Source organism: Rhinichthys klamathensis, unplaced genomic scaffold (assembly GCF_029890125.1).
Source record: "Rhinichthys klamathensis goyatoka isolate OS25496 unplaced genomic scaffold, OSU_Roscu_1.1 h1tg000127l_1, whole genome shotgun sequence".
Taxonomy (NCBI): domain Eukaryota; kingdom Metazoa; phylum Chordata; class Actinopteri; order Cypriniformes; family Leuciscidae; genus Rhinichthys; species Rhinichthys klamathensis.
This window is the reverse complement of record NW_026606664.1, coordinates 3,612,015-3,634,695: the sequence shown is the minus strand read 5'-3', so window position 1 is coordinate 3,634,695 and position 22,681 is coordinate 3,612,015. Positions and strand designations below refer to the sequence as shown.

General features: G+C 37.6%; 1 long non-coding RNA gene across 1 annotated transcript in view; it reads right to left on the bottom strand.

Moving 5' to 3' along the window:
* LOC130089306 (uncharacterized) overlaps nucleotides 1-19,765 on the bottom strand; it is a 29,477-nt gene extending 9,712 nt beyond the window's left edge. The window contains exons 1-2 of the long non-coding RNA XR_008807557.1: nucleotides 19,409-19,765; nucleotides 3,486-3,627 (exon numbers count right to left, since the gene is read on the bottom strand). This is a non-coding gene — a long non-coding RNA (uncharacterized LOC130089306). The remainder of the gene's footprint in view (nucleotides 1-3,485; nucleotides 3,628-19,408) is intronic.
* Between the last annotated feature and the right edge of the window lie 2,916 nt (nucleotides 19,766-22,681).

Here is a 22,681-nt window from a genome sequence, read left to right as displayed (position 1 = left end):
TGTCTCAAATAACGCACTATACACTATGCACTTATACTATGCACTATGTACTCAACCATCTAGTGTATGAATGTTATAAGGCTATTTTGTCATCCAACTAAATATTATGATAGCGCCTCCCGCTCATAAAGAAAGTGCATGAAGTGTTCAATATTCCACACATTTTCGGTTAATGAAGTGCACTTTCTTGTAGGAATTTCCAGTCAGAACACACTAATCGCACTACTTGTTCAACAAAAAGGCAAAGGATAGTGCATAAAAAAGAGAATCGGGATGCACCTTGAGTGTTTGTTTTTAGCATGTTGCTGTTCTAAAGGTGTAGTTGATCGCTAGAGTGTGTTTAGTGCGTTCGGAGAAATTGCTAGGTGATTGCTGCTATGGGGTTCCGAGTGTTTTTAGCACATCATTATGCTAAGACTATGTTTGTGATATATAGTGTTGCTAGCATGTTCTGAGCGACTGTTAGGTGGTTAAGAGAGATTCAAATCGTTTTTAGCACATTGCTATGCTAAGGCCATTTTTTATATTTGCTAGTGTTCTCTGTGATTGCTTTAGAATATTCTGTGTGGTTTTTAGCATGCTAAGTGTGTTCTGTTGTTTGCTAGAGTTGTGCAAAGGTGTTCTGAGCAATCGCCTAGTGGTTAAGAAATTCTGAATGATTTTTAGCACATTATTATGCTCAGACTGTTCTTGATATCTGCTAGAATGTTGCTAACATGTTCTGAGTGATTGCTAGGTGGTTAAGTTCTGAATGTTTTTAGCACAATATTATGCTAAGACTGTTCTTGATATCTGCTAGCATGTTGCTAACTTCTGAGTGAATGCTAGGTGGTTTCTAAGAGAAGTTCTGAGTGTATTTAGCACATTATTATGCTAAGGCCACTCTTGATATTTGCAAGAGGGTTCTGAGCGATTGCTTACTCTATTGCAAGTGGATTTTTTTCCACCAGTTTTATCATCCACATTAAAATCATAAGTCTGATCGCAGTAAGTTACACAGCAAATTTTAGCACTGTAAGTGTCAACAACACTATTAGCGCATTAGCAAGTGCCACTTATGATAAGATCCTATAAAATGCCATTAGGGATTGCTAATCGATTAATCTTTCAAAACACTGCTATCTCATGTTCAAGTCAAATGTTGCAGTGCATATAGACATTGTTGCTTTAACCATTTATCTTGGCCGTGAGTGACTCAGTGTTCAAATAAAGAAACTGTGTTTAATCAATATCCTTGGACTAAGGAGGGAACATGCCTTATCTTTAAGCTATACGCCAACTAGGGGATTTAGAGATAATATTTAAGACAACATAGTGATAGTAGCTTCCACCTAACTACTAATGATTAATCTTTATGTGATTCTAAGGGAAGACACTGTTTCCCATCTGATGCACTACAATAAATGTGATTACCATTCAACAAATGGTGTGTAAACATAACCTCTCAAAAAAAAATTGTGTACTGACATATGGTCAGGGGTTAAATTAGGCCAGAATAATCCGGAACAACATTCCGGCATCTTCGATTCACAAAACGTTTTTTAAACCACTACGGACATTTAATAAGTATATTCTCTTTAAAAAAATGTAACCTCTAAATTTTAAATGCTAGCATAAAAGAGCAAAGTAGCATCGGACGTTTGGCATGCAAATTCCAAATATGCGGACTACAAAAGTTCAGGACAAAACTAGATGAACTTGTTCGCATAACGTCTGACATGCTCATTCATGTATTCGGCCTAAAGAAAGCAAGGACATCCTGTTCCGTACAGTTTTTGTTTTAAGCAGAGATCATGCGAGGCCGTGCCACGGATGCCGCGGGGCATTGTGGAATCTGCGTGCAGACAGTTTTTACCTGAGACAGGTAATCGCAGCAGCCGTGTGCCAATTCCTGTTCTAATCTTAACTCTCTCGCCAAACAAGTTTTAAGAGGCTGGGAACAATCAAAAGACAAAGTGTGCAGTTCATTAAAGGTGCAGCTTTTATCCACACACTCGAGTAGGAACACTGTCCATCTTGGACAACCAGTCGTGTTGGCTTATAGTAGATGAAAGCAAACTTTGGCTGTTAAAGGATTAGTTCAACCAAAAATTTAAATCGTGTCATCATTTACTCACCTCCATGTCATTCCAAACCCATAATGACTTTCTATTTTCTGTGGAAAACTAAAGGGGATATTTTGAAGCTGTTACAAATGCTTTTGTTCAAAATGGACTAAAGTATTCATTCATAATCTTAAATTTTGACTTTGTATCTTGTAATTGCGACTTTGCATATCTCAATGCATATTTACTCATGTAAATTCATATTTACATATTTAAACACACTGTCTCTATGTATACGTGTATGTGTAATTAAATAATTTATATATATATATATATATATATATATATATATATATATAGGTATATAATGTGTATGTATATATACATACACATATAGATAAATATATATATATATATGTTCAATATTAATTAATATATGTATATACACACACACAGTATATAAGTAAAAAAGTAAAACCTTTTACTTGTAATTGTGACTTTATCTCAAAATGCAACTTTATTTCTCACAGTATGACCTTTCTTATTTTAAACTTAACCTCTTCTTATTTAACTCTGAGGTGAAAACGGTCTTCAATAGGTTTGTATTGGCATGAGGGTTTTTCGGGTTAAATGTCCCTTTTAGAGCTTCTGTGAGCTGGATTCCAGATTTGTATCAACTAGATCAGGAACAGGTGAATCCCAGCTACAAATGAGCCCTTGGCAAGGATTAACGGCTTACATTTTCCCACTGTTTTCCCACTAAACTGGGACAGTTGAGAACAAGAGCATCTTCCCTTAGGCCCGATTTGTTTTAAACCCCCAATTTGAATGAGAGCTAGAGATTGGATGTGATAAACTGTGATGTAGACTGAATCTCAACCAAAACAGATAAGAACTAAGGCTTGTTTTAATCCAAACATGCGGTGTTAAAGAAAGCCAAACATCCTGATAACGTTAAGGGAACGTCTGTTCCAAAATATCATGAGAATGGGAGAAATGGGTCTCCTCAGCTATTTAACAGACACCACGGCTTTAAGAGCCAAACCAATGTTCACTGTTAAGTTTGCTCTTGTGGTCCATATGTTTTGCTTGCGCAGCTTTTAGGAAAACCTCTGGTCCTGTATAACTCAGAAATGACCAAATAAACCAGATAGTTATACCATTTTAAATAGCACCAGAGTTATTGGTACAAAAAACACCTGTTAGAAAATACAGCCTCAAACAGACTGTTAGTTTTTAAAAGTTTCTGAAAGTTTCTTCAATTATTCTGTTCCCAAACAGAAAGAGAGAAAGAAAAGAAAAAAGAGCACATGTGAAACTGATCATAGCATATTACCTTATATGAGGTCAAAAGTACAACCTCCTGCTTGGAAGACAAATTTCTAGGATTCTCTGAAGCAAAACCAATACTGTAAACATTACGGGGCTTTATTACATTACAAAAAGGGTCAGGTGAACATCCATGGATGAAAGCAGGTCTTTCCCTCCCTCTGGGCGAGCAGCTGTCAAAGCTGCAAGGTGCACAAAATACGACAAAACTCTCACGGTTCTCTGCAGAGATGCTTGTCTTGGAATGACGAATCTGAAAAATGCACAGAAAATGCAAAGATTTAAACAGTATTGCTAACAAATCTTTCTAGAGTTGCATTAATATTTTCAGCTTTTTGAGGCGTAGTTAAACTGTAAAAAATAATAACAAATAAATATATTTATAATATATAAATCTATGTAAAGAAATAACTTTGCAAACATTTATGAATATAAATTGTATAAATATAATAAATGCATGCGTGTGTGTGCATATATATTTTAAAATAATTTATATATTTATTTTTATATATGCATATAAATATACCTTTATACATTACACATACTATAGACATACTATGTCTATATAAATAATGTGTAATGTTATAATGTGTATATACAGTTTGTTTATATATATATATAAATATGTGTATATATATATATATATATATATATATATATTAGAATATATACATATTCTATTTAAATATAATCAAATATATGAACATATATAATACATTAAATATATGAACATTACAATACAAATATGAATACATAAATATTCATTCTAATATATATATGAAATATAATAAATATACAAACATTAAATTACATGTATTTTTATGTGTATATAAATGTACATGGATTTGATATGCATATCTAAGTAATATGGAATAAATATAATGTTTCAATATTAAATAAAACAGAACACACACACACACACACATATATATATAAAAATGCTCAATAATATAATTGTATAAATTGACTAATTTTCATAATATTTTCTCAACATAACAGAGAAGTCCAGTAAGTATCTTGAGCAAGAGAGAAGGCCCATAGTCATGAAGAAATCATGTTTTTGTGGTTGGTAACACGGATAATAATGAAGTTCATACACACAGCTGGGTGAAAATCAGAGAAAGGCAAATGCTCAAATATTGCAAATTGATGTTCCCCGTGGAGCGTTGTCTCGGATTAGTTTTGCATGTTTTGTTTACCAGATGTCTGAGCGTCAGCTTGGAATGCCCGTCTTCTTTTTATGCACCATAATCAATCTCAGACATCAAAAAAGATAAAATCATGTTGACATTGAGTAATCCAGTTAGCATGTTTTCCGTCTTTCCTGTAATAGCTGCGATCTGCGTTTGATTCTCTCCAGATACCAGGACGACTGGGTACAGGCTGCCGAAAATAAATGGATGTTGGAGATGGACACATCTTGCACCTGTATGTCGGAGGCCTGTTACTTCTACAGTTACAGCAACAACACAAGGCCCTCAACATCCAGCGGCTCTCCGTGGGCATTTGACCCGCTACCAGGAATATAACAGTAGGTACGAGGGGGCCTGAATCCGTTCTGTTTGTTTTTCCAAATTCTGCTACGATCTGAAGCTGTGAATTAGCTCCAGTTTGATCTACACATGAGCTCTCGCTAAGAACATCGAAAAAAATAACACGGCCCGGCGAGGAGCATTCCGCGCATGTTTGATTTTCCCTCAGAAAATTGCGCGCTTCAAAGGAACGCTCTACGACGAACGGGACATAATCTTACCGAAAAGATCTCACCTTACATCACTGAAATAACAAACTGATTTTTATTGAGCCAAAAAAATAATATTATTTCCTCAGCACAAACCAATAACTGTATTAGTACAATTTTCAACTGGGAGGACAGACCAGAACGTACGGCCGCCGTGTTGAAGATTCCCACGAGAAACTGTTACGTTTGTTTGTTCTTGTTCTGGTTCTTCCAGTGAAAGTGTACATTAATCACATGGGCCACCGACCAAAACATACACTTACAAATATTCATACCATTTCGCTTGTTTTGTCATCCTGTTGACTTTTGTCATGCTATTAACCCTCAGAACGCCTCGCTACGTCAAACACCTGGTCTGGAATTACTCCAGGCATGTTAGCTTGTCATAAATCAACAAAGTATTTTTACACAAATTCCTTGAATCAAAAGTGTGTAGCAGATATCAGCTTTCAGTGAAGTGCAACAACTCGGAACATTTCTGATTTGAAAATGAAACTATATGCAAAGGTAATTTACGTCATGAAAGTACCAAACTACAGTGCTTCATGGTTCCACTGTAAATCCAATACTAACCCATTGGACAGTGATGAATTAGTCCATTTTTGCTGATGTCGTAATTACCGGCTGTGTCCAAAATTGCCCCCATAAGCCTTAAATATGGCACTATTTGAGGGCACAGCCATTTGTAGTGGTGTCCGAAACCATAGTGGATGTTATCGAGTGCACTCATTCAATCCCATAATGCACCACAATAACAAGTGTACAACCGATGGACGCTCAACGGCTAGAGAATACCCATAATGCACTGTGAGAGTCACGCGCGCCGAATGAATTCCCGTGTCTGACCCGAAGGCGCCACCGCATCCATTCATTTTCCAAATCGCTGGTCCAATGTGGCTACACCATAATATCATACAGGTTTAAATTCCTTTTTAATTGATTATTACATTTTAATTAAGGTTTCCATGACAGAGTTCAAGATAAATATTTTCATCTTACTACTGGTGCTGCCAGTTTCAAATGATTATTAAACAGCAAGCACAAACTACGCAAAACCCTTCCTGCACATTCAGTGTTCCAATTCACTCACTCGTTTTCATTCACTCCCTCAAGTGAACTACATTAGTGGACTAATGTAGGGAATAGTGAATGAGGGTATAGGGGGTGATTTCGGACACATCCCGTAATTTCGAGATGACAACACGTGGCGTTCTACTCTGAGCTGTTCAATTATGCGTTTCAATGGAAACATAATCAACGCCTAAATGAATCTATAACGTCAGGTGGTACAGCGGTCACATGGTACAAGTAGGAGCTCTCTGAAAATTCCAAGTTGTAATTATAAGGTCTACGAGGAGTCGGACTTGAACACTTTTTACAAGTTGAAATCTCGTAATTACAATAATGATGACATTGCGCGTACACTTTTAGTTTTTGCGCAAACTTTACTTCAAACTTTGTAGCACCAAGGTCAATATTTGATGGCCCCGACACTACACGTGATTTCTCCTCTTGTACGTCTGCGGAAATGACAAAGTTTTTTATTAACGTAAACTTAGGGTTGTTAAAACATTAAAATAATTGATCGTGATTAATGCAACATCATCGTTACAAAACTTCGTATCTTAAAGGGATAGTTCACCCAAAAATGAAAATTCTGTCATCATTGCCTCAAGTTGTTCCAAACCAAATCTGCTAAACACAAAAGAAGATATTTGGAAGATTGTCAGTAACCAAACAGTTGATGGACCCAATTGCCTTCCATAGCATTTTTTTTTAGCATGCTATGGAAGTCAATGGGGCCCATCAACTGTCTGGTTATCAACATTCTTCAAAATATCGTCTTATATGCTGCACATGCTAATCTAAAATAATGAAAAATTAAGAAATTCAGTTTAACATTATTTGAAAGATATTTTGCGCCCCCTCTTGAATGTCTACCAAGGTCTGCTAGTGGGTCCCAATCTTAGCTAGAGGCTGTAATAGCTACACCTGTCTGCGAGCCCTTGGAGGATCGAGCTGACCCGGGAATGGAAGCCTTGCAGGAGATCTGGGAAAGCAGCAGACGTGGGATCAGCAGAACCTGGCGTCTAGACGAAGGTGCCGTACCTGCATTCCTTCCAGAGCGACTCATCCCAGCGGGCTTAAGGTCGCTGTTGAGCAAGACATGTGGGAGTGAATCAGAGATCCGACACGAGTGCTCTCGCTCCGGCAGGCCTCGGCAGATGGTCGATCTCTACGCTGGAGCGCCACATGTCAACATCAGCCGACCACAAACCCCCCAGCGTCCCCCTCTATCCTGTCACACTCATAGGCCACACGTTAAACACCACACGCAAACCCCCCAATCATCTAATTACACTATTTGAGACAAGCATGTCATTTTAGGTTAGTAACTCGCCATTGAAGAGTTGACGGAGTCTGCAATTTGAAGGAAAATCACATACGAGCGCTGCTGTCGGTGCATTTAGGCCGTGCTGCGCTAGGCTAAAATGAAAAGGCTAGCTGACGTCACAGGCGCGAGTTGAGGGCCACTGTGAGGCAAGAAATGAAAAGCTTGGCCTGCGTACTTTGGGCTTTGAAAAAAAACGGGTTAAAGCAGGTCAGGAGCGGAGATGAAAAGGCTGGCTGTTTGACTGCGGGTAATTCTTCATGTGTCGGTTTTTAAAGATGTTTAGTGAAGCCTTTCGATCTTATTTGGAGATCGAGAAGTACTTTAAACTCCTCCGAGCCAAGAAACAGCAGGCCGTTCCTTCTAAACGTGAGCTTTGTGCAACATTTGCGCAGGATAAATGCCGATATAACTCACCTTGCCTTGCCAACCATCTTTATCACACCAGTATTTTTTTAGGACGAGGCAGTCCCCGATGAGCAGTTACCTAGTACATGATTTGCGAAGTTTTTAACCTTTCACAATTGCAAAACATTGCATCACAAAGGAGTAAATCACACTGAAACATTGAAACCATTCATTTTGCAAAGGTTAACAGTAACTGCTTAATACATCGGGAACATATGAAGGGGTTCAGGGAGATTTATAGGCCGGCGGATGACTCTGGAGATGAATCAGAGACGATGGTGGTCCAAACGATTTAATCAAAGGTGTTTTGGGTTATTTTCAGTCATCGCAGAGATTCAGCAATTGCCTTGGAGTAAGAAGCTTCTCGGTTACACTAAAGAGGTGCTTAAGGGTATCTTGATCACAACAAAAATATTTAAAAAAAAAAGATCATTTTTTATAAACAATGTGAGCATTTTCAGCATAACATAATTAATAAATTAAATAATAGGGTCATAAACATTAATTATTGAGACTGTTCAGCAAAAAATAAATAACAAGTGGTTGCTTTAGAGAAGAAAACTTCTGTTAAAAATAAAAACAATATTAAAAATAAACAAGGAATAATAAAAATAACGTAATTGAGACTTTAGAAAATTTAATGAATAAAATAACAGATTTAGCTATAACTTTAGAGAAAAATGCTAGATTACACAAAATAAAAATATTAATAAAAAAATTATGTAATTAAGTCTTAAATTGAATAAGAGACTTCTCGATTACACTAAATCTATTGTTTTATCTATTAATTTTGTTGTTTTTTATGAACAGTCTCTTAATTTTTTTATCAACATTTAATTTTTAGTGATTGTTTTAGAGAAAGGTTTCTAAATAATAAAAAAAACACATTTATTTTTAATGTTGATAAAAAGAAAAAAATAACGTTACTGTGACTTTACAAAAAAATTGTGTAATGAATAAAATAACAAAGAGAGGTTTCTAGATTACACCCCAAAATGAAAACGTTAATAAAAAGGAAAAAAAAATGTATTCATACTTTTCAACATAAAATAACTTTAAATTAAAAGATAAAATAACAAATTCAGCCATTGCTTTAAAGAAAGAGTCTACTACAGTCAATTAAACTACAATACATAAATAAATATAACCGTTAATAAAAATGAAGAAAATAATGTAATTCAGACTTTAACAACAAACAAATTAGAAATAAATAAAATAATAGCAGATTTGTTCTAGTTTCCAGCGTTATTGTACAAACCTAATTTAAAGAAGAAGAAAAAAACCTAGTTATACATTAAAAATGGGACGAAAATAAAAATGACTAAGGTGAACTATGCAAATAACACAAATTAACTTCAATTTGGTTATTTAAATTGATTGCATGCAGTGAAAAAAAAAGTTAAATGTTAAAGCAAAAAAGCAAAACAAAAAAATCATTAGCATTTCGAAATCTATTTGAAAGTCTTAATTTAAATTCATGTTATTATTTGTTTTGCTTTGCTTTTGTTGCAGCCGAATTGAGAATATGAGCGCTCTACCGATACTGGCATTGTCATGCAGGTCCCGACTTTGATTTAGCCAAATAAACATTTGCTGGGAAACAAAGAGTGTGTTTGTTTATCCCCAAACACACCTGAGACAGGCGCTCTGCAGGGGATTGTGGGAGTCCTAATCATTCGTCCCACGTGTCTTTTACCATGTATTATCTTCAGTAAGACCCAGACGCACCTGAATACACCTTAGCGGCCCCCTGTTGCTGGCAGTAGCAGAGATTTGAGTGTGTGTGTGTGTAGGGGTCAATAGAGCAACAGGTTTGTTGTGTGAGTAGCTGTGTCCATCTGTCTGTGACTCAGTGGAATAAAAGCTGGCTCTTCAGCAACAATAGCGCTCCGCTTGGTAACCGTGAGAAATGTGTGACAGAGCTGTCTTTCAGCAAGAGCTTTGAAGGATCGATTCCGAAATAAACATTCAGCTTTCATCTCTTCGGTGGTTTGGCGTGTGATAGAAAGGTTTGTGTTCATTCGCACGACTTTGAATCATCTCTTGTCAGCGGTGTAATTGAGTGGTAATAATGTGATATGTAAAATACATCGCCTGCGGAGCTTTTTATGCAACGATTCTTCCAAAATGAGCACAACTCGAGCGTGCAAATAACAATAACACCTTTCAACATCACATCTTCACACCTTGACAGATGACATCAAACAGATTGTACAATTTCACATCTTGTATGACTGTCGTATCTATTTATACATCCATCCACCCGTTTGACTGTCTGTCTATCTATCTAAACGTTCATCCATCCACCCGTTTATCCTTCCATCAATCCGTCCACCCGTTTATCCTTCCATCAATCCGTCCCTCCATTTATCCTTCCATCATCCATCCTTTTATCCTTCCAGCCATCAATCCCTTTATCCATCCATCAATCTGTTCATCCATCCATCTGTTTATCCTTCTATCCGTCCGTTTATCCTTCCATCCATCCGTTTATCCTTCCATCCATCCGTTTATCCTTCTGTCAATCCGTTTATCCATCCGTCCGTTTATCCTTCCATCCATCCGTCCGTTTATCCTTCCATCCATCCGTTTATCCTTCCATCCATCTGTTTATCCATCCATCCATCCATCCCTCAGTTTATCCTTCCATCCATTCATTCATCCATCCATCCGTTTATCCTTCCATCCCTTTATCTTTCCTTCCATCCGTTTATCCTTCCATCATCCATCCAGCCATCCATCCATCCGTTTATCCTTCCATCCATTTATCCTTCCATCCATCCGTTTATCCTTCCATCATCCATCCATCCTTTTATCCTTCCAGCCATCAATCCCTTTATCCATCCATCAATCTGTTCATCCATCCATCTGTTTATCCTTCTATCCGTCCGTTTATCCTTCCATCCATCCGTTTATCCTTCCATCCATCCGTTTATCCTTCCATCTATCCGTTTATCCTTCCATCCATCTGTTTATCCATCCATCCCTCAGTTTATCCTTCCATCCATTCATTCATCCATCCATCCGTTTATCCTTCCATCCATTTATCCTCCCAACCATCCATTTATCCTTCCATCATCCATCCAGCCATTCCATCCATTCATTCATCCATCCATCCGTTTATCCTTCCATCCATTTATCCTTCCATCCATCCGTTTATCCTTCCATCATCCATCCAGCCATCCATCCATCCTTTTATCCTTCCAGCCATCAATCCCTTTATCCATCCATCAATCTGTTCATCCATCCATCTGTTTATCCTTCTGTCAATCCGTTTATCCTTCCATCCATCTGTTTATCCATCCATCCATCCCTGTTTATCCTTCCATCCATTCATTCATCCATCCATCCGTTTATCCTTCCATCCATTTATCCTCCCAACCATCCATCCGTTTATCCTTCCATCCCTTTATCTTTCCTTCCATCCGTTTATCCTTCCATCCATCCATCTGTTTATCCTTCCATTTATCCGTACATCCATTTATCCATCCAAACTGTACTAAATAAATTATAATATGCATACTAGTTAAATTTGGTTTACTGGTTCACTGTAAAACATTGCTTCAAGGGGCTTATTGCTTTTATAAAACGGTTACTCCATAAAAACATTCATTTTAATATTTATTTTATTCATAAAATAAACACCAGCAACCAAAAATATAACGTTATAACACATTTATTTCTCCGCCAAGCAATGTAGTTCCAAATAGGTTGCCAAGCAACACATGCAGCAACCGGCAGCAACAGAGAATCACAAACGGCAGTTGCGCAGTAATACTAATGCAATGCGGTCACAGGTGTGTGTTTGTTGAGTAATTTACAACGGCTTCGAATGCGGCTCAACCAATCAGAATCAAGGACCAGAACTATCCTTTTATAATTATTATTGATGCATGGAAACGATCTGAGAAGTGATTATAAACCTCATTAGCCAGGTTCATGAATATTAATTTAGTGATAGCATTAATTACCATAGTAGTCATAACCGATTTGCACCCTATTAGGATTTCTTCTCAGCGATTGTGTTCACGTGTCCGTTGGACTGACGATACTTGCGGTTAATATATGGAAATTCAATGCTGATTAAATTATTTTCTTAATTCTTCAAGCTCTTAAAGGGTTAGTTCACCCAAAAATGAAAATTATGTCATTAATGACTCACCCCCATGTCGTCCCAAGCCCGTAAGACCTCCGTTCATCTTCGGAACACAGTTTAAGATATTTTAGATTTAGATTTTTTTGTCCCTCCATTCAAAATGTATACATGGTACACCGGAACCGTAAAATAATACAATGCTGATTAAAGTCGTAGTTTGTGTTATTTTTGGACCAAAATGTATTTTCGATGCTTCACAAAATTGTAACTAACCCACTGATGTCACATGGACTACTTTTATGATGTCTTTATTTCCTTTCTGGACAAGGACAGTATACCGTGTATACATTTTCAATGGAGGGACAGAAAGCTCTCGGACTAAATCTAAAATATCTTAAACTGTGTTCCGAAGATGAACGGAGGTCTTACGGGCTTGGAACGACATGAGGGTGAGTCATTAATGACATCATTTTCATTTTTGGGTGAACTAACCCTTTAAAATATAATTACTGCCCCAAAAGGAAGGTGGATGAACTTTCAAATATATTTCCTTGCTGTTGTCACTATTTTATAAAGGCTACAAGTCACTCCAAGTTGTGCATTACAGTGTTTTTGCCTCTAGTTTTAAAAATATAGATTAAACTTAGATGTGACATTGTTTCCATCTGCTTTCTTAAACAACTCCATGGAATTTTATTTTCAGCATGGCTCGCATGCTCGAAAACTTGCAGGCAATGAAAATCAAATCAGTGTGTCAGGAAAAAGTACATTTGAGATACATTCGTGCCGGACTTTTAAAAAAAGAACTAAAGCAGAATAAACTACAGCTATGCAAGCACTTGCACGCAAAGACTCACAAGAACCTCATGCCGAATGCAAATTTTGGCACCGTTCTTCTCTCAGAGCTGTAAATGCAGTGCACTCCTCCAAGCAGGTCCTGTCTCACATCTGTTTGCTAAAATGCACGAAGAGGATATGTTTTCATCATGATAACATGCTAAAGATCATACAGCCGCTAGCATATTGAACTGTTTGAGGAAACAGGCAGCTATCACGCTTGACGTTCTCACTGCATTCGCTACAGTGTCAAGCTTACCTGCATTGAGACACATTCGCAACAAATGCCGCCGCACCTGCTAGGCCTGTACAATGGAGATTACTGTATGTTTACTTTGTGGTAAACGTTAAAATGGAGTGCATATGCCCATCCTTTTGTACCTCATTTGAGATGCTTTGTGATGTTGCCATGGAAATGAGAAAAACTTGGAAACATGGAGCCTTGGATCCAACAAGAACGTTACTGGGTCTTTATTTGAAAAAGGTTACACTTTATTTTAAGATGTCATTGTTACAGGACGTGTGTTTTGTTCCCAAAAAAAACCTCAAGACTTAATTGCTGTAATTTAAACAGTCTGGTAGCAGGTAAAGATGGTGGAATAACAGACAGCAAGTCAAACAAAATGTAAAACCTAGTTATATGCTGCTTATGGAGCCAAAATAATTATGCTAAAAATGTACCTGATTTTGGCCAAATTCCAAGGCAGCTTGACATATACTTTGTGGAGAAGAAAACTTAGCGACACGCGAACGAGAGAGGCGTAGTTAGATAGCTAAAAAAAATGTGTTAAATCTCTGTAGTTCTCTTGTTTATGAGTCATTTCTACCTGGGTTTGAATTTACCATCTTTGAGCTGTAAGCCCACATCCTGAACCACTGGCACACCTTATTAGCATCTTGTGGCCTATAAAAACACACATCAGAGATGCAAATCACATCTCTCACACACACACACACACACACACACACACACACACACACACACACACACACACACACACACCCACTATGTATATATATGAATAAGTTTGATTAACCCAACTAAATTTAACTAGTACATTTATTTTAATATAGTTAGTACAGCTTAATGTAGCTTTTTATGGCTTTTAGGATTATCCGATAAAAATGGATGGATGGATGGATGGATGGACAAATGGATGGATGGTCAAATGAGTGGATGGATGGATGGATGGATGGATGGTCAAATGAGTGGATGGATGGATGGATGGATGGATGGTCAAATGAGTGGATGGATAGATGGTCAAATGAGTGGATGGATAGATGGATGGTCAAATGAGTGGATGGATAGATGGATGGTCAAATGAGTGGATGGATAGATGGATGGTCAAATGACTGGATGGATAGATGGATGGTCAAATGAGTGGATGGATAGATGGATGGTCAAATGAGTGGATAGATGATGGATGGTCAAATGAGTGGATAGATGATGGATGGTCAAATGAGTGGATGATGGATGGACAAATGCAACATGACATCATGACTTTGCGTAAACATACACGCCACTTTCAAGTCAAGTGGCGTGTTATCTATACGCATTTTGAGCTATCCGCGTGTATGTCCACGCCGAAACGAACCGTCATCTTTTGCGTGTATGTCTACACCGTTAAATGTCCGAGTGATTCCGCGTGTATGTACACGCTGTTAAATGTCCGAGCGAAACGAAGCAAAATGTAGATCTACATCTGGGGAGCGATATTTGAAGACTCATAAATGGTATTAACCCCAGTGACGGGTAGGTTTAGGGACGGGGTTGGGGTAGGTCATATATTTATATATACAGTAATATAACGTTAAGTCAACGGCATTGATAAACACGCTGAAAAGCGATTATGCGTGTTGATAGCGCGCCAAAAATGGAAATACCAATTGGCGTGTCATACATACGCCATTTCATGAGATCAGTCTGACAAATGAGTGGATGGATAGATGGATGGTCAAATGAGTGGATGGATAGATGGATGGTCAAATGAGTGGATGGATGGATGGATGGTCAAATGAGTGGATGGATAGATGGATGGTCAAATGAGTGGATGGATGGATGGATGGATGGTCAAATGAGTGGATGGATGGATGGTCAAATGAGTGGATGGATGGTCAAATGAGTGGATGGATAGATGGATGGTCAAATGAGTGGATGGAGAGATGGATGGTCAAATGAGTGGATGGAGAGATGGATGGTCAAATGAGTGGATGGATGGATGGTCAAATGAGTGGATGGATGGATGGATGGACAAATGAGTGGATGGATAGATGGATGGTCAAATGAGTGGATGGAGAGATGGATGGTCAAATGAGTGGATGGAGAGATGGATGGTCAAATGAGTGGATGGATGGATGGTCAAATGAGTGGATGGATAGATGGATGGACAAATGAGTGGATGGAGAGATGGATGGACAAATGAGTGGATGGAGAGATGGATGGTCAAATGAGTGGATGGATGGATGGTCAAATGAGTGGATGGATAGATGGATGGTCAAATGAGTGGATGGATAGATGGATGGTCAAATGAGTGGATAGATGATGGATGGAAAAATGAGTGGATAGATGATGGATGGACAAATGAGTAGATGGATGGATGGTCAAATGAGTGGATAGATGATGGACAAATGAGTGGATGATGGATGGACAAATGAGTGGATGGATGGACAAATGAGTGGATGATGGATGAATAAGTAGGTGGATGGATGGACGGACAAATGGGTAGGTGGATAAATGGATGGATAGATGGACAAACGTGTAGGTGTGTAGGTGGGTGGGTGGATGGATGGATGGATGGATAGATGGACAAACGTGTAGATGGATGGATAGTTAGATAAACGGATGGATAGATAGATAATGGATAGTTTTGCATCTCTTAATATTTTACAATATTGCTGTTTTACTGTATTTTTTTATCAAATAAATGCAGACTTGGTGAGCCTCAAGAGACTCATAAACAAAAAAAATCTTACAGAAGCCAAACCTTTGAATGGTAGTGTATATATTTCTCAAATCACATTTTATATATGATGTAATATTTGTAAGAAAAAAACCCTGAAATATATTTTAAACTTTTACCAACCATTTTAAAATGAGCATTTTTATCATGACCTCTTAGATCATGGCATTATGACCTCTCTGAAATGTAAAAATAGTTGTTATGATATGAAATCATTAATAATTTGCCCGCATGATGAACAGTGAGCCTAGACTCTCCATGAGGTGCTTATTAGATGTTAAAGCTTGTTATTACCTGATAGCAGCCTGAAGCTCATTTACTGTAATCCAACTAAAGCAAACAGGCAGCCAACAGGGATTATATTAAAAGGGGTATTAAGAAACATATCCACATATTTGGCAAGCCACACTTTTTCCGAAGATGCAAAGCTCTTGTCAGACATGGGAAAAAAAGGTCTTGAATTTCTTTTAGGAGTCCGGTTGAAAAGATACTCTCGCGCAATAAAATGATGGGATTTTTATACGATAGCCTCTAAAACAATATCAAGCGCATCACGTCACTTAAGTCATAGGAAGTTTTATTGCCGCAGAACTAGTGAGGGGATTTCGCTGTCTTGTATAGCAATAGCAATTGCCGAGCAACGGACAGAACAGTACAATAACATTTAAAGGTTAAGTGCCCAAACAGACCACCTGAAAACAATTCTGAATGGTGGCTCGTCAAGTCTTTCTGTTTTTTATTAATGTCTCACGTCATCCATGAAACAAGGGGCTGGAATAAAGTTGGCCAGCGCTCGGCATCTGCTGCAATTGTTTATTGAAATATGCCCATATTTTTCCATTACTCCCCCAGGACCCATATTCAAGGAACGATACATTCCAGTGAAAGAAAAGGAGCGATTCCTCCAGCAGGACTTATGATTGTATTCCTGGAAGAGAGCCTGGTAAGAGACGAGGTTAGTTAACGTCAATTACAGAACGAACTAGCTGTGCCGACTTACTCCGCAAGGTTGGTCGTACGTGGAGTTGGAGAAACATTCACAATCATTTTCATTGTTGGCTTTTGGACACTTTTATACAAGCACACGGGTTCTGTTTACAGAGTTGAAACTTCACAACTTCAGGTTTGAGGTGAATGAGTTGAGTTTGGATTGGGATTTGAAGGCTATGGAAATCTGCTTAGTTGGGATAGAAAATGACAAAAGTTGCAGTTCCAGTTGCAGTTCCTATCGTATGTTTTGGGATAATGGGACAGTAACATGACAATTATATTTGTCCAAATCTATTTCTTTAAATAATACATGCATAAAATGTATTTAAAAAATTAGATGTCCAAATCTCTCTCTCTCTCTCTCTCTCTCTCTCTAAACAAAGTCCAGCAAATCAAAGCCATATGATGCAGAAACATGCAGAGTAAAAACAAAGCAAAACATAAAACAGGAAGTGACATCATAGAGAGGACCCCAGCAGACCCTCATGACTGTGTGTCAAGGTCAAAAAGTAAAAAGATATATATATATATAGACATTTTTATAAAAAGTTCTGGTTGTAAAATGTCATGTGGTATGACTCCCCAAAAAGTTTAGATTTTTTATGAATTAATAATTCATGATATTTGTAAGGGAAAAAAAACTAAATGTATTAAAATAATATAATACATTTATCATTTACATTTACATATAATACATATAAATTTATCTTAGAAAATAATGATTAATATGTTGTTCCTTTTTACTTGGTTACACTACATGACATTTTTAAAATGACACTTTCCTGGAAAATGATTTAAACGTTTTTCAAAATCATATTTCTGAGAAGTTTCTTAGAGTTTTCTTTATCATGAACACTATTATTTGTCATTGGTATGTTTACACAACAACGATGTACTAAAAACAGAAACATTTTTCCTTTTCTTTTTTGCGCACAGACGACAACGTTGTCAAAATGATCCGCGAACACTTAATACACATGCATATGATGTCACTGTTTTCACAAATTCGCTTTTTGGTAATGGAGACGTTATTGGTATATTTGCAAAAACTTGCACTTTGGAACTTGATTTCAAAAGGTCGCGTTTTCAGGCCCCAAAACGCAGTTGTCGTGTAAATGAAGGGCCAAAACGCATAAAAAGTTTCCCGTTTTAAGTTGAAAACGGTGTTGTTTAAACGGCCCCTAAGACCTCTGTGAGATGAGACAGGAAGTGATGTCTTTTCTGAGAGTGCTGCATTGGAAAGGTGGGGGAAAGATAATTGCTCTCAGCAGCCTGACAGAAAGGGGGAAAAAGAGAAAGCCAGAGAGAAAGAATATAGGGACGGCTGCCAATTTGATCAAGATGCTTGTGGCGTGCACATATGGGCTTCATTACGGCATTCGGCTGACTGTGGTGACCCCCATTGGACTAGATCAGCAGTTTCTCGCTGACGGGGGGCGGCCTATTGTCCCGCTGCGCCCTAAAGACCACGAGGACAACCTGCAGGTGGACTTCGGCAACCCTCTGGTGTGGTCGCCATCCAAACACATTCCCAGGTTCTCCACCAACTTGTACACCAGTTTGGAGCTCTGGGCCAGGCCTGGAGCGTCTCCAAATGAGCCTCAGTCATCTTGACGACACTCCGCATGCACAAAGACGCGCGCCAAGGTTACGCCATCTCTGACGTCCGTCAGGCGGGAATCCTCTCCCTGTTTTCTTTCTTGATCAGCCGGAGTGTTTTCTCTGCGGTTCGAGAGACAGAAATCCGAACATGCCAGTGATTATTGCTGGCCCGTAACAAGCTCTAAATTCATTTGCTGTCGACTCTGCTGTCGTCAGGCCAAATTAACATGGCGGCTGGAAAATACCCTGGAAGAGAGTCACGGACACGCCTGTCCTTCGCAAGACGTCCGCTCGAAAGCGCGCCCCTGTTGAGGAGGGAGAAAAGAAACGTGTATCGGATCACATCTCCTCTGTTTGGGCCCCTCTCTCCGTGGCAACCATGAAACAAGCTTGTTTTCCCATCCGACCAAAGCACCCGAGATTATAAGAAAAGAGCTGAAGGGGAAATGTGTGCTATATGTTTTATGATGGTAATTAATAGCATGCTCACTGACAAAAACTAATTGGTGTAGGATTTACTTCAACTCAAAATTGCTAGTAAATTTCGCAAATAATTACAAGAAACTGTAGGATGTAAAATGTTGAAATTACATCTGAATGTGGAAATAATTGTAATTTAAAGGAATATTTCAGTTTCAATACAAGAAAAATCTCAGTTGACAGCTTTTTTTGCAATGTAAAGCTGTTTACATCATAATGTTTACAAATGTTTTGGGGTTTACAGTGTCGTCATGCTGACTAAATTGTAAAACCGGATACAAATTCACACAGAAAAGGTTGGTAAGTAACTTAACAATAAAATAATTTCATATTGTTTACATTTTGTGGCTACACTATTGAATCAGTGAGTATTTTAATATTTAAGTGTAAGTGTCTCACTGTAAACCAGTTTTGTGGAAATTCAAGTGGAAATTAAATTGTGGTCATCAACATTAATGCCACAGTGCTGTCGATTGAATTTTTTCTTTTTAACTTGGAAATGTAGATAAAAATAACTCAATGGCTCACCTTGAACTGCTACACGAGCTGCTGTAAAACTTTCATTTTCCCTTCGCATGATCCAACTCAACGACTGTCATCAGTGTTCATTTCCAGTGACATTTGTTTGGGTTTGAGGGTGCCAGGGACAGATGTGGCATCTATCCTCCATGCCCAGACCTTCTGATGGTTCCCCTATCAGCTGATTACACATATCCTGTGGTGACGGCCCATTGGCTCTCCCAGACCCCGAGGCCAAGCTGTAGATGGGAGGAAATGGCCGCCACTTACTATGGACTGAGCAGAGACCGAAGTTCCTGTAGGCCATGATAGCCAGGAAATCAGAGTCTCGTCAAAAGATGAGTCAGGACTAGACACACTATCCTACAGCTGAAATAGTAAAGCCATTTATCAGCCAAATAAGGAATTTGCTGAGGTTAATTACTCTATGCTAATAACATTGTTTGAATGCTATAGACCTTATGCGCCAGAGAAACAAGCACGCATCTATCTTTAGATTTTTGTCTTTGAAATTCTAATTTTGGGGTAGCTCTGTATATTTCTATGGCATCGCTGTCGAAGAATTAGCTAGTGAATTGGATTTACTTATTGTCGAGTTAACGGAAGTTATCATGGATAAGCGGATGTCATAACAAATGTCAGTATACCTAGAAGATTTAAAAACGAGCGGTTCATTCATAAATCTGTAAGATCTTACCTTCATGCTGTAGAAATACAAACTGGAAGACAGAACACAATGAGCGCAATGCTGAAAAGGGGCAGGGCTACAAAACGTCTATACAATGTGAGATATAAACAATAGAGTGAAGTATGGCATAATAATATACATAGTATACGACACAATAGAGCTCACCCAATAGTTCACTCAAAAATGAAAGTGCTGCCATCATTTACTCACCCTAAAGTTGTTCCAAACGTGTATTAAGTTTCTTTCTACTGTTGAACACAAAAGAAGACATTTTGAAGAATGTTGGTAACCACACAGTTGACAGTCAAAATAACTTTGGAACAACTTGAGGGTGAGTAAATGATGACCAAAAGTTCATTTTGGGGTGAACTATCCCTTTCAATTTTGTCATACTTCCCCCAACTGTTTATCTTTAAATCTGGCTCACAAATAAATTTTCAACTCAAGTTGTCAAAAGTAAAATAAATAAAATAGTAACACTTTATTTTACAGTGCCCTTGTTACACGTTACATGTACTTACCATAGTAATAACAGTATGCATAATTACATGCAACTAACCCTCAACCAAATCCTAATCATACCCTAACCCTACAGTAAGTACTTGTTGTTAATTAATATTACTCAGTACTTAAATATATAATTACACTGTAACAATGTCACCTTAAAATTAAGTGTAACCAATCAAATTTATAATCTAAAAATAATTTAAAATAAAAAATAGAATTATTCAATATAAAACTACACAACTGATGTAGTTTAAACCTATACTATATATATTGTAGTTAAAATAAAAATATTAAAATGCATTCATGCATATTACAAATATCAATACATTTATGCTTTTCGTTTTAGTTTGATAAAACATTAAATTATATATATACATACATATATATATATATATATATATATATATATATATATATATATATATATATAGTAACATTTAATTTAATTTTATGATTTAAATGTCAATTATATATTTTTTGAATTTACATTTTTATAATCATATTTAATTTTAATGTTTTATTTAATTTAATGTTAATAATGTAATATTTTATGCATTATACACTTACACATTAATCCGTTATATCAAAACCAGATCATTTTTGCTCTTAAAAATGCTACCTGCCTGATCTCCAAGGAAATGATTACTAGCATACATGTAAAGCATCCGCAGGGTATGAGAAAGATATTAGTCGAAAAGATCTGTACATGATGCATCAATAGCTATATAACAAAGGCACTTGGACTATAAGCATAGCCGCACTGAGTAAAATATAATTTGGTTTAACTCACACATTAAACTTTTATACCACAACTAATTGCTCAAATTCATCGCATTGCAGTACTTGCGTTACATGAAACAATAATACAATCCTGTGTACATCACTTGGATGACTCAAACATGTCAAGACGATTGTTTTCCATAAACAATATAGGAAAATTCAACTCCATCGCTTGAGGTTGACTAAATCCTTCTCATTAAATCTTTTGCAATGAGGTTTGCAAAGCTAGTCAATCCCCAAGAGACACTGATGCAACATCTCCAGACGTCAGGAATGGGATGAATTGTGCTTTGCCGAAATAATATCGCTGCTTTTCAACGGGGGAGGATTCGGGCAACGTTTCAAAACCATCTGTAGACCTCACACAGAAAATAAGTGCAACCTGAGACCATCAGACTGCCAAAACACTTCAGTGTTGACTGCCAGCAAACAAGCGTCAACAGCAGGAAAGTTGTCGTAATGGATTCAGGCCTCACACCCGTGTCACGTTCAGCCACACTTGAGCTCTAGATGCTGTTTCAGGTCCCATCACTAGAGGTTTATTGAAATTAATGGAAGTCAAATGCTGATTTTTTTCTTTAACATGACTTTAACTCCAAATTGAAATCCAAGATGGCATGAAGAAACATCAAATGTAAAAACACACAACAATGGGTTTGGGAAAACGGCCAAGAGCTTGGTCCCTAAGAAAGGTCTATTCAAATCTCTTACGGCAGAAAACAATGGGATTCCTTCAGAGCTACATGGGAATCATGGGGTGTAAATTTTAAGCTGAGTAGGTCAGAACTAAAAGCAGCGATTCCATTCGTCTGTGATCTAAATAAGTTCTTTTGTCAGAGCTGTTGGAATTCCATTGTTGCAGCTGTGAAGCACCTGTCTGCTCCTGAAGTCCACAGGGAATAAATTCCTCAGACACACATCCTCTGATATACAACTGGACATATTAATAATCAAGCAGGTGCTTGTGCCGTATGCAGTAAATGTTTTGGCACAGGGTTTAATTGGGGTCTCATGGCTGAAATTAGATGCTGACAGATTTAAGAAGAGTCCTCAGTTACACTCTTTAACGGACGGTCTCAAACATTACCAAATGGTTTTCCTTAACGCTGAGAGGGGAAAATGAGAAGGATGATAAAGAATACAGACCTTGCACTCTCAGCAATTCTTCGGTTTGGAAGAGTGAATCTAAAGAATGGAACAGGGAGAAGTAGAGAACAGTCAGTAAAAAAACTAGGCTGGAGGGAAATCAAAAAGAATGGTTCATTTTTATAGTGATAATCTGGATTATCAGCATAAAGTAAATCAAA